Source organism: Malus domestica, chromosome 13 (assembly GCF_042453785.1).
Source record: "Malus domestica chromosome 13, GDT2T_hap1".
NCBI lineage: Eukaryota > Viridiplantae > Streptophyta > Magnoliopsida > Rosales > Rosaceae > Malus > Malus domestica.
The window spans coordinates 41,009,960-41,021,857 of record NC_091673.1 but is presented as its reverse complement, the minus strand read 5'-3'; the positions used below and the strand labels follow the sequence as shown (position 1 = coordinate 41,021,857).

Below are 11,898 nucleotides of genomic sequence, written 5' to 3'. Positions count from 1 at the left end.
GCGATTCATTTGAAATCAAGCACCATATGCTTGAAATTTTCCTAATTTTCGTGGGCTGCCTAATGAGGATGCGAATTTACATGTTGCTAAATTCATCGTGGGTTGCAAAAATATCTTGATCAGGGGTTTTTCTGCCGAGGCTATTAAGTTACGTCTTTTTCCTTTTACTTTGAAGGACAAGGTTGAAACTTGGTTATTCACTCTACCGGCTAATAGCATTACTACTTGGCAACAATTGAATACAAGATTCCTGAACAAATATTATCCGACATCCAAGACATTAAATTACAAGCGAAAGATTATGACATTTACTCAAAAGCCAAACGAAGAATTTCATAAAGCATGGGAGAGATATACAAAGATGTATATAAAATGTTCACATGTTAATATTTATCCAGATACACAAATGAATATTTTCTTTGATGGGCTTAATCTTACATCCAACAACCATGTTAATGCATCAGCTGGGGGTTCATTGTCAAATAAATCTGCAAGAGAAGCATTTGAATTATTTGATACAATGGTTATAGAATCTCAACAATGGGCAGCAGAACATTCACAGAAAAGGGGCATTTTTGAGTTATCAGCAGGTTCTCCTAATATGTCTGCACAAATGAAAAAAATGGAGAAGAATATTGATGCCGAGTTTGATATTATTCTACAACAGATAGCATATTCTACACAGCAGCAGCCACCTACAACAATAATTTGCACTATCTGCAGCATGGCTACACACAACATATTGGGCTGTCCACATAAAGAATCTTACCCAGAGCTTGTGGAGCAACATGTTAATATGATGGATAGCTATCAAAGGCCTAGAAATTATGCATATGCAACTCATTACAATCCGGGATGGAGGGATCATCCTAATTTCAAATGGGGTGACAATCAGAATAATTCAAAATCATTCTAGCATGTACAAAAACCTTTTGTGTCACCAAAACCATCCTTGGAAGATCAACTTTCTAAACTAGTAGCAACCACACAAACATTCATGGAAGGCAGCAATCAAAGAATTCAAAATGTTGAAGCATCAATTAAAAGTTTGGAGCAACAGTTTGGGCAGCTAGCTGCACAGATTTCAAACAAAGAAAAAGGCATATTTCCTAGTCAAACAATGCCTAATCCAAGAGGACATGAAGACTGCAATGTTGTTCCGACTTTACGGTGTGGAAAAAGTTATGACAATCGTGCAAACTGTACTGAACAGAATCTGCCTGCAATGCCAATTACTGTAGAATCTGAAATACCAGCAGCAGAACCTGACAAATCTGCAGAAAAACAGAATCTGCACAGTCCCAAAACAGATTTCTCAGCGTGTTTATGACCCTCCATTGCCTTACCCTGAACGTGTAATTCCTAAAGCAAGAGATCAGCAACTCAAAGATTTTATGCAGACATTATCCAAGGTTCAAATCAACATTCCATTGCTAGATGCAATCAAGAAAATACCATCATATGCCAAATTTCTGAAAGAGGTTTGCAGTAGCAAAAAGAAGCTTGCATATTTGGACAAAGTTGTTTTGACAGAACAATGCAATGCACTTTGCTACACAAACTACCACCTAAGAAAAAAGATCCAGGGAGTTTTAATATTTCTTGTACTATTGGAAATTCTGATTTTAAAAGTGCTTTAATCGATTTGGGTGCGAGTATTAACTTGATGCCTTTTTCTGTTTTCCAGCGATTGGGACAAGGAGATTTAAAGCCTACATCAATTATACTTCAACTAGCTGATCATTTAATCACTTATCCAAGAGGTGTTATTGAAGATCTTATTATTAAGGTTGATAATCCTTATCTACCAGCGGATTTTGTGGTTTTAGACATGGATGAAGACCTTCACACACCTATCATTTTTGGGAGGCCGTTTATGGCAACAGCTAGGACATTAATTGATGTGGAAGCTGGAACGCTAACTTTACAAGTTCAAGACCAATCTGTGGTATTTAATTTGTTTGAGGCAGCAAAACATCCTGCTGAACAGCAAGATTGTATGCGCATTGATGTGTTAGACAATATGGTTCAAGATAGTTTTTATGCCTGTTCAAATACAGATCAGTTGCTGTACGTTTTACAAAGAGAAATTGGGACAGATTCTGAAGATGACGGTGTTCTTGAGTACATTCATACATTGGACAGTCTGCCCACATAGTTGCCATGGTTTAGAAATGTTTACGAGAGCTTAGGGGAGCCAAAATAGCCCCTTAAGCCGTCCAGACAGCAGCCACCAAAATTGGAGTTAAAGCCTCTACCAGAACATTTAAAATATGCATATTTAAGGGCTGCAGAAACGCTGCCAGTTATAGTTGCAGCTGATTTAACTCCCACAGAGGAAGATAAATTGCTTCGTGTTTTGAGGAAATATCAAGATGCACTAAGATGGACAATTGCCGACATCAAGGGTATTAGCCCAGCAATCCGTATGCACAGAATTTTAATGGAAGACGACGTGAAGCCAACAGTTGATGCTCAACGCCGCCTTAACCCAATTATGAAAGAGGTGGTTAGAACAGATGTGATGAAATTACTTGATGCATGTATGATTTATCCCATTTCAGACAGTAAATGGGAGAGTCCTACGCAGGTTCTTCCTAAACGTACTGGCATTACAGTAGTTAAAAATGACAACAATGAGCTTATTCCTACGCGCTTAACTATAGGCTGGCGTATGTGTGTGGATTATAGGAAGCCAAATGCAGGTACAAGAAAAGACCATTTTCCTCTACTGTTTACTGACCAAATGTTAGAAAGATTGGCTGGCAGGGCTTTTTATTGTTTCTTGGATGGCTATTCTGGGTACAATCAGATCCCAATTGCACCAGAGGAACAAGAGAAGACAACATTTACATGCCCATTTGGGACATTTGCCTATCAGAGGATGCCATTTGGGTTATGCAATGCACCTGCCACTTTTCAGTGTTGTATGATGAGTATCTTTTCTAGCTTGGTTAAAAGAATTGTGGAAGTTTTTATGGATGATTTTTCTGTGTTTGGAGATTCATTTGATCAATGCTTACATAATTTGTCCTTAGTTCTTGAGAGATGTCAAGAAACAAATTTAGTGCTGAATTCGGAAAAGTGTCATTTTATGGTGAAACAGGGAATAGTTTTGGGTCATTCAATTTCTAGCAAAGGCATTGAAGTTGACAAAGCTAAAATTGATGTGATTGCAAAGTTGCCACCCCCTACATCAGTAAAAGGTGTTAGATCGTTTTTGGGACAAGCAGGATTTTATCGTCAATTCATCAAGGATTTCTCCAAGATCAGCTGACCTTTGTGCAATTTATTGGCTAAAGATGCACTATTTAACTTCGAAGAGGCTTGCTTAGAAGCATTCAACAAGTTGAAATCACTCCTAACTTCGGCACCCATCATTGCTGCACCAGATTGGGGTTTACCATTTGAATTAATGTGTGATGCTTCAGATTATGTTGTTGGGGCAGTTTTGGGATAGCAGAAAGACAAGCTTCCCCATGTCATTTATTATGCAAGTCATACACTCAATGATGCACAACTTAACTATGCTACCACAGAGAAAGAATTGTTGGCAGTTGTGTTTGCCTTAGAGAAGTTTCGGTCTTATTTGGTTGGAGCTAAGATAATTGTTTATACTGATCATGCTGCATTAAAATACTTGTTATCTAACAAGGATGCAAAGCCTAGGTTGATTCGATGGGTTCTTTTACTCCAAGAATTTGACTTAGATATTAAAGACAAGAAAGGCTGTGAAAATGTGATGGCTGACCATTTATCCAGATTAATTATTCCCGCAACTAAGGAGGCAGATTCGCTACCATTGAGTGAGAGTTTTCTAGATGAGCAGCTCTTTGCTACCCAAATAAATACACCCTGGTTTGCTGATATTGTTAATTATTTGGCTACGGGTGTTGTGCATCCCGATTTTTCATTTCAGCAGAAAAAGAAGTTTTTGTCTGATGTCAAGCATTATTTCTGGGATGAACCATACTTATATAAGTATTGTCCCTACCAGATTATTCGCAGGTGCATTCCTGAGGTTGAACAAGACAGTATTTTACGTTTTGCTCATCAGTATGCATGTGGGGGACATTTTGGACAGAAAAGGACAGCAGAGAAAATTCTGCAAAGTAGGTTGTTTTGGCCTACATTATTTAAAGATGCAAATAATTGGTGCAGAGCTTGTGACAGGTGTCAAAGAGTCGGCAATCAATCCAAGAGGAATGAGTTGCCCCAGCAAAGTATTCTAATTGTTGAGTTATTTGATGTTTGGGGTATTGATTTCATGGGACCATTCCCATAATCTCATGGGAATCAGTACATTTTAGTTGCTGTGGAATATGTTTCTAAATGGGTCGAGGCCATTGCAACACCAACTAATCAAGGATCAATGGTGTTGAAATTCCTCCAGGGGGTTATATTTCCACGTTTTGGAATTCCACATATGATTCTTAGTGATGGGGGGAAGCATTTTATTAATAAACAGTTTGCAGCTTTATTAGCAAAGTATGGGATTACTCATCGCGTGGCTACACCCTATCATCCACAGACATCTGGTCAAGTGGAAGTTTCAAACAGAGAATTAAAGCGGATTTTGGAGAAAACAGTTGGCTCTACACGTAAGGATTGGAGTTTAAAATTAAATGACGCACTGTGAGCTTACAGGACAGCTTTTAAAACCCCAATTGGGATGTCGCCATTTAGACTTATGTATGGGAAAGTATGTCATTTACCTATGGAACTAGAGCACAAGGCGTTCTGGGCTATTAAGGAGCTAAATTTTTCATATGATTCAGCTGGGGAGAAGCGTAAGTTGGAGCTCAATGAGCTCTATGAGATTCGTAATGATGCACAAGACTAAGGCATTTCATGATAGTAAAATCCTTCGCAGGGAATTTTACACAGGGCAAAAGGTGTTGTTTTTCAATTCCAGATTAAAGGTGTTTCCAGGCAAACTTAAGTCACGTTGGACAGGGCCATATGTGGTCACTAAAGTTTATTTGCATGGGGTTGTGGAGATAAAAAATGAGGTCACAGGTCATGAATTCAAGGTCAATGGTCACAGGCTCAAACCATACTTGGAATCACCCTATGACACAGCATGCGAGTCATTAACTCTGAGGGATCTAGTGACTTAGCCACCAGATTTCTGCAACGTCTAGCTACAGACTTTAAATAAAGCGCTTCTTAGGAGGCAACCCAACTTTCTAACTTTTTCTTTACTTTGTTTCATTTTTCTTTCATTACTTTCAATTTCTAGTTGCATTTAAATTCCTAGGCTGCATTTCATGTTCAGTCAAAATACAAAAAAAAAAAAAACCAAATTTGCTTTTACTTGTTATATTTTACCAATAGTATCTTCTACATGTTATCTCTGATTTCACCACCTGATTTTTATGCAGCCAGTAACACAAGACAAACAAGACTTAATGCACAGAGAGATCATTTTAGACAGAATTATGCATCTAGTCGCAGATCTACATGAAGACCAACCCTATATGTCATACATAAGTAGGGATGTGATGTTATACCTTTATATTTTGCTCTGCGGCCACTCTTCCTTGCAGGCCGATAGTTTGGTACCCAAATGTGTCTTCACCATTTGGAGTTCATCCCTGCACCACAGCAATCCAGTGTATGAGTTACATCGGAAGTGTTCATATATCATCAAATATGGGGTACTTCTGGGATCTATCGCTTTTACATTCGAAAATATCACTAACGGATGAGGCAACATTTTTCACCATTTGGGGGTCATCATTGGTGGAGAACAAAATTTTTACCTCTGCATGCCTCAGGTTCGCAATGTCGTCTCTGTTGTCGTGTCCTTACTGATGTTCAGCATCTAGCTGCAGTACCTTTGCACACAAACGAGACACATAACTTATACACTTGTAGGGTGGAGTTATAGGACACATGGAAATCACCACAATGCGCTAGTTGAGTGAAGATGTGTAACTCTGTGGGATGATTGGAGCTGAACTGTGCGTTCATTTCTATGGCAGACACTAACTGGTTTCGGATTTTGTTGACAATCAGATTGCGTGGTGTAGATCGGCTCAGATATGCAATTTGGGGGACTTCCTACGGATAAACACACATGCATATGTTAGATCTTGCTTCCTTTCAGCTAAATACATAAAGCTGACACGGACATAACACAAATGGAGGTGGATTTTTACCTTCAGCATCTTCACTTTTCAGCTCACTCTACCACGGCTCGGGACTCCCGGAGGTTTGTTTGTTGCTGGATTCTGGAAGGCTACAGAGACAGCTCTTCGAGAGGATGTAGGAGTTGCTGTGACATGGAGGCTTAACTTATTGGTTGGGTTTGCGAGTTTTGAACATGGCAAAAACTTCGTGAGTCTCTTTGGATTTTCTAGAGAGAGAGAGATGGAAGTTTTTTTCCTTTAAGAGAGAAATGGGTTCTGAGTGATCAGAGAGAAGGTTTTGTTATGGAGGTACAGTTTTTTTTTGTTTTTTTTTTTCGCAAGAGTGTAGAGCACATTGTGAGAAATGATGTGGCCTAGGGGTTCTAAAAGCCATCTGACATAACCATGGGTGACTGTAACACATTTCAGCATTTCTATTGGAACGGGACGGGACGGGACGGGACGGAACGAAGGTGTAATTTTTAAAAAAGACATGGGGTATATTTGTCTTAAAATGGTAAAACATTGTGTTCCACAGACGTGGAACAAACCCGTTCCACGGGGGGAGGTGGAACGCAAAAACACCCAAAATCTGTCCCGTGGAACAGCCCGTTCCACCTATTTTTGGCGCACCAAACGCGGGACGGAACGCCTCGTCCCGTTCCGTCCCGTCCCGTCCCACGTACCAAACGCACCCTTAAGGAGTTCTTTACACAGATGTATGACACGTATTTTCATCGTGTGGCCCTGTGTATCTGTCCGAGAGGGTTGTTTTGGAAATGGGAAAATACAGAGGCGTTTGGCTCTCGATTTTGTCAAAAGAAAAGAGCCGTTTGGGCTCATTTACTAACAAGGACTGAGGAGTGATCGTGACTTTTCTTATTCAGACATGGCCAGTTGCATGCCACTTTCCAATGCACATGCCAGCTGCATGCCATTCCAAATTCTCATCGGAATCCAATGTTTGTCACGGCTCAATGTTTGTGGTGTCAGGTGATTTTTTTTCCTTTTGTTTTTTTTTGTTTGTTCTATTATTTATCTTTTTAATTTTTAAATTTCTTTGTTTCATTTTCTATTTTCCTTTTTCTTTTCGTTCTTTGGTCTAGACTTTTATTTAATCTTTTCTAGTTTTGCTTTTCGTTTTTTTTTTGTAGTTTATATTTCTTTTCCACACCTTGAGGACAAAGTGTGAAATAAGTTTAGGGGTGGGAAAATAGTAAAAATTTAGGATTTTTATTTTTGTGTCAATTAAATTTTTTCGTTTTTAAGCTAATATCCATAGATTATTTTAAACGTTAGAAAAAATGGACATGGTAAAGATTAATCCCACAGTAGAGTCTTTTCTATTTATCGTTAATTAGACACTAATTCATGAGTTATACTTTGAAAAATTTGCACATTCACACCAACACGGTTTGTGAGGAGTAAGATTGAAATACTTGCTTTTTGTCTAAGTGTATTGTTATTTTTATTTTTGTTCTAAATAAAGTAAAGTTAGTATGTGTTATAAAGTAATAATTGTCTCACTCGAGGTTCTGCCTAGTAACCGGGCCAGTCCTGCCTAATCAGCAGTGATTCTCGCGTCAAACGGTAGAGTTTTGGCATGAGGTATGGTGGTTAGTTGTTTTTGTAGCCTTTTCAGCTCGGGTTAATAAGTCCTTAAGGGTGTTCCACACCTAGTGCCCTGAAGCCCTAGTGGTTTGGGAGTCATTGACCTAAAGCTCACTACATGGGTTGGATAGAAAGCTTAAGGGAACCGACATTGCACGACCACTACTATTACTTAATAATAATACAAAAAAAAAAAAACTCGAAAAGAAGAGAAAGAAAAAAAATATTTGTGAAGTTAGTGTGTGAAGTATGAATAAAGGGATGAGAGGTAAGAGTTTTGGTCGAGTCTCTTTAACTATGTTGGTTCACTTTACACCAAAGGAAGTGTGTGAATTCTTTTCTGATTGATTCTAAATGGCTTAGACTCTTTGGTGGGATTGGTTGGAACTTTTGAAAAGATGTTTTGATTTTTAACATTTCTATGGATTGCAACTTGAAAGTGAGAATTTTGTTTTAGCTAAGTTTTAGTTAAGTGTCCAGTTTGTCAGTTTTTATTTTTATTTTCTAGTTTTATTTTGCTTGAGGACTAGCCAAAAGCTAAGTTTGGGGGTATTTTGATAAGTGAATTTTATATTATATATTTAACTCTATTTTTAGTATATTTTAGTTAATATTTTGGAAGAATTTTGATACTTTGAATTGTATTTTCAGTATAGGACTTCTGACTTCCTTTGGAGCAAAACGTGGTCAAATGGACGGATTTTGGAGTAATTCCAGTTGGAAGACGTTCGTGAGTCACTTAGCTTGGTCGTATCAAAATTTGGGATTTTTCCATCAAGCAGTTATTTTCTGGCGATAAAATAAAGGAGCGATGTGCAGTACTGAAAAATGACGTTTCTGGGTTTAAAGTGCGTTTTTGGAGCCCAAAATGACCTCGGATGGTTTCGTGGCCTTCTGGGGATGTGTTCGGAACATATTTATCTTCAAAAAAACTTAACTGGGGCCGGATTTGGAGGAGATCTGAGACTAAAACGTGGCTGGACAAGTACTTGGCAGATTCTCCTAGTCAATTAGGGTTTTATTTTCTAGGATATTTTTATTATTTTTTCTTAGTTTCCTAGTTGGAATAAGAAACCTAGGTCTTAGGGTTTGTAAAGGCTGAGCAAATATATTGCTTTGGCTTGTGCATGTGTTGCTTGTTTTTTCTGAGAATCTTCCGCTATGAGGAGGTTGGGTCTGCCTTGTCCAGTTTCCTTTTTCCTATAATTTTTACGAACTTCTTCAATAGCCAACATTGCAGGCAATGTATCAATCGTTAATTCAACTTGACTATGAGTTATGAAGTAACTACATTTTCCCAAGAATTTGGGAGGGTACCAAGAAGAACACTAACTTGCATTTTATTAGAAACTGGATGGCTAGCATTGGCTAAGTCGTTTGCCATTACTTCTATTTTAGTAATATGATTGACCATAGAATTAGTTTCCTCCATTTTTGTCCCATTGTATTTCTCAAGCAATAACTGAATGTACATTTGAGATTTAAGGCCATACTTTTTTTCAAGTACATCCATGATTTCTTTGGACGAATCATATTTTTTATAGAGAGGTATTAATTTATCTTCCAAGTAATTGAGGGTTATGACCTTACCCAACTCATTATCTTCCACCCATTTATTATAAACTTGAGAGGGACCAAGGGGTCTCTCGTCCTTGATAGTGTACAAAGTCTTGTCATGGGTTAAAAGATAAGTGATCATTCTCTTCCATATTCGCTAATTAACGTTATTCAACCTCTCTATTTTAAAAACTTCAGATTTGGAAGATTTAGTTGCCATAGCTCAGAAAATTACAAAACAAACACAATACATAATACCAACTTAAATACAAATACTACTAGTGTACTTTTAATTATTACAAGCCACAAATACTAAATGTTCTTAATAAATTAAAGACTAAAAAAAAACAAAATAAAATAAAAATAGAGACTTATTTATTCTTAGCAGCTTTGTCCAATCAATGAAAGCCGAGTACTTGTTCAGCCGATTACGTCGATAAAAGGCTCGTGGATTTCTTACTTGTCTACTTGGCCAAGTGTGATAAATTCTTCCTCTATTTTCGTGCACAAAATCAGTCTTTTCTCGAGTACTGGATTCTATTTCAATTCTTAGTCTTTTACTTTAGAATTCTGAAAATTAAACCCTTGCTTCCACTTTTGATCTTTCTGATTATTATTCAAAATATTCCACAAATCAACTTTATAAGTGAAATTATTAAGGTAAACAGGATTAATGAAACTTGAAGGGAGCTGCCAAGGTTGTAAAAAAAGGTTGCAGGTAGCTTCTCGGATTTGGCCTACTTGAAGATGACCAAACCTCAAAGGACCTGCGAACGTGCTCTCTTAAAATGCTCAGAATTAAAGAACTGATTTTGACTTTTTGATGGACATCACTTTGCCTTTTCACATTGCTTCCCACGTGAAGACTTCTCAAAAGCAAGTTCACTTTTCAATGCACTGTCAAATTGCTTAGAACCACAAAATCCCTTATATTTTGTTTGCTTCCTACCTGATGCCTTTGCACTATTAGAGTGCAATAAATCACCAAAACTTTTGACCTTTGTATGGTCCCCACGTGAAGCCTCCCCCAAAATAAATTCAACTTTTTTTATTGTCAAAACAATCTTCTTCTTCTTTATTTTCGAAGCAATTCCTCTGGAAGAAAACGGGTTCCACTCTCTGCTTTCTCTGGGAAAACTTTGTTCCACAACCTGGCAGATAATCTCGAGCGGGAGGGACAATTCTCCTTGGTGGATAACGGTGTCATCGGTATTGTGTATTACCGCGAGGGGACGAGACCACGGTTGAATGAGAAGACTACGGGGGAAGAACACGACCACGCCGCTGCTTGCTATGGGTCAGTGGTTGCTGTGGTGAGTCCACGGTGGAGGAAGGCGTAAAAATTACGGGTTCAGTCTCGAATTTGTAGCAGTCAACGAAGGACTACGAATCAATCACGATGGTGCAAGTAAGCCTCTTGGGTTTTGTGACCAAATTGCAGAAAAAGGTTCTGAAATTTTGGGTCCAAATGGATGCTGCTGGTCTTCTATTTTCTGTGCAGGTTTGATCTTTGCAGCAAAAAATCACGATTGAAATGGGTTGTCTGAGGGCCTAATTGGACTGTAAAAACTTTCTGAATACAAGTTTTTTAAATTCTGATAATTGTTGGATGAATTTGTATGATGAAATGGTTCAATTTCAAAAAGAATTTTGTTTTCTGTCGAATGAAATGGTGTAGGAGAATATAGTTCGAATTGTTGGGTTAATTCAGGCCTGGGTTCAAACGGGTTGTAGGATGGAATTTCAGACATAAATGTTTTAGTATTTTTGTGGGTTTTGGATTCTGCAAGAAAATTCTCAAATGCCAATTTGGAACTTTCAATCAAAATCGGTTGAATATTTTCCTTATCCACGAACGTTCTCTTTCCTAATTTCTTCTCAAGTTGAAACTTAGAAAGAATGTTGTTGGATTCGTTACTTGACGAAGAGGAAGTCTCAGATGTAGTTTGAGACATCCTCGGATGAAAATTGGGCAAATTGTTTTGATTTATGTAACTTGGCTCTGAGGCCAATGATAGAAATTGGGTAGTTCACAGGATCGGAAACAGATTTTGTTAGACTATCGATCATAATAATATGGTGTGAAGGATATGAACTACCCTTAGGATTGGAGATACCATTTGAGAGCTTACGAGGTCTACCAGGCTTTCGTTTATTTCCTTCTCCAACTTGAGTCGTCTTCCCCTTACCCTTGCTATGTAAAACAGTTGCCCCTTATTGCTCTTTCTGTTGGAAATGTGCCCTAAAGCCAATCATATGATGATACTTTACGGACATTTCACATGTTAAACTAATCTAGTTTAACTATAAAGGGCAAAGATTATTGTTTGAGCCGTCTCATATAAATGTTATATGCTTAAACGATAAAGTCCAAGGAATATGTGATTGGGAGAATGCGATCTAAAGAAGTTAGATTCATGAGACCAATCTTTCGTAGACACATCCTAAATGTTCCTGATCATAGGATTGCCAATTGGGCATTGACAGTCCGTTAAGATCAGTACGTACTGTGTCTTCTCTCAGGGAGAGTGACTAGTCTCGAGTTATTGGTGTGTGTGACATCAAGACAAGTACGTAGGTGCTCAATAGAGAATGA

General features: G+C 38.0%; 1 long non-coding RNA gene across 4 annotated transcripts; it reads right to left on the bottom strand.

Annotated features, from left to right (window-relative positions):
- Positions 1-307: 307 nt before the first annotated feature.
- LOC103433236 (uncharacterized) lies at positions 308-6,506 on the bottom strand. Of its 4 annotated transcripts, XR_003768148.2 has the most exons (5): positions 6,165-6,502; positions 5,942-6,066; positions 5,766-5,840; positions 5,514-5,597; positions 308-488 (listed from the first exon to the last, which is right to left on the bottom strand). It is a non-coding gene; the product is annotated as an uncharacterized lncRNA (long non-coding RNA). The 4 variants fall into 4 exon arrangements; XR_011574739.1 differs by having other exon boundaries at positions 308-1,362; positions 5,766-6,066; positions 6,165-6,506; XR_003768149.2 differs by having other exon boundaries at positions 308-1,291; positions 5,766-6,066; positions 6,165-6,506.
- Between the last annotated feature and the right edge of the window lie 5,392 nt (positions 6,507-11,898).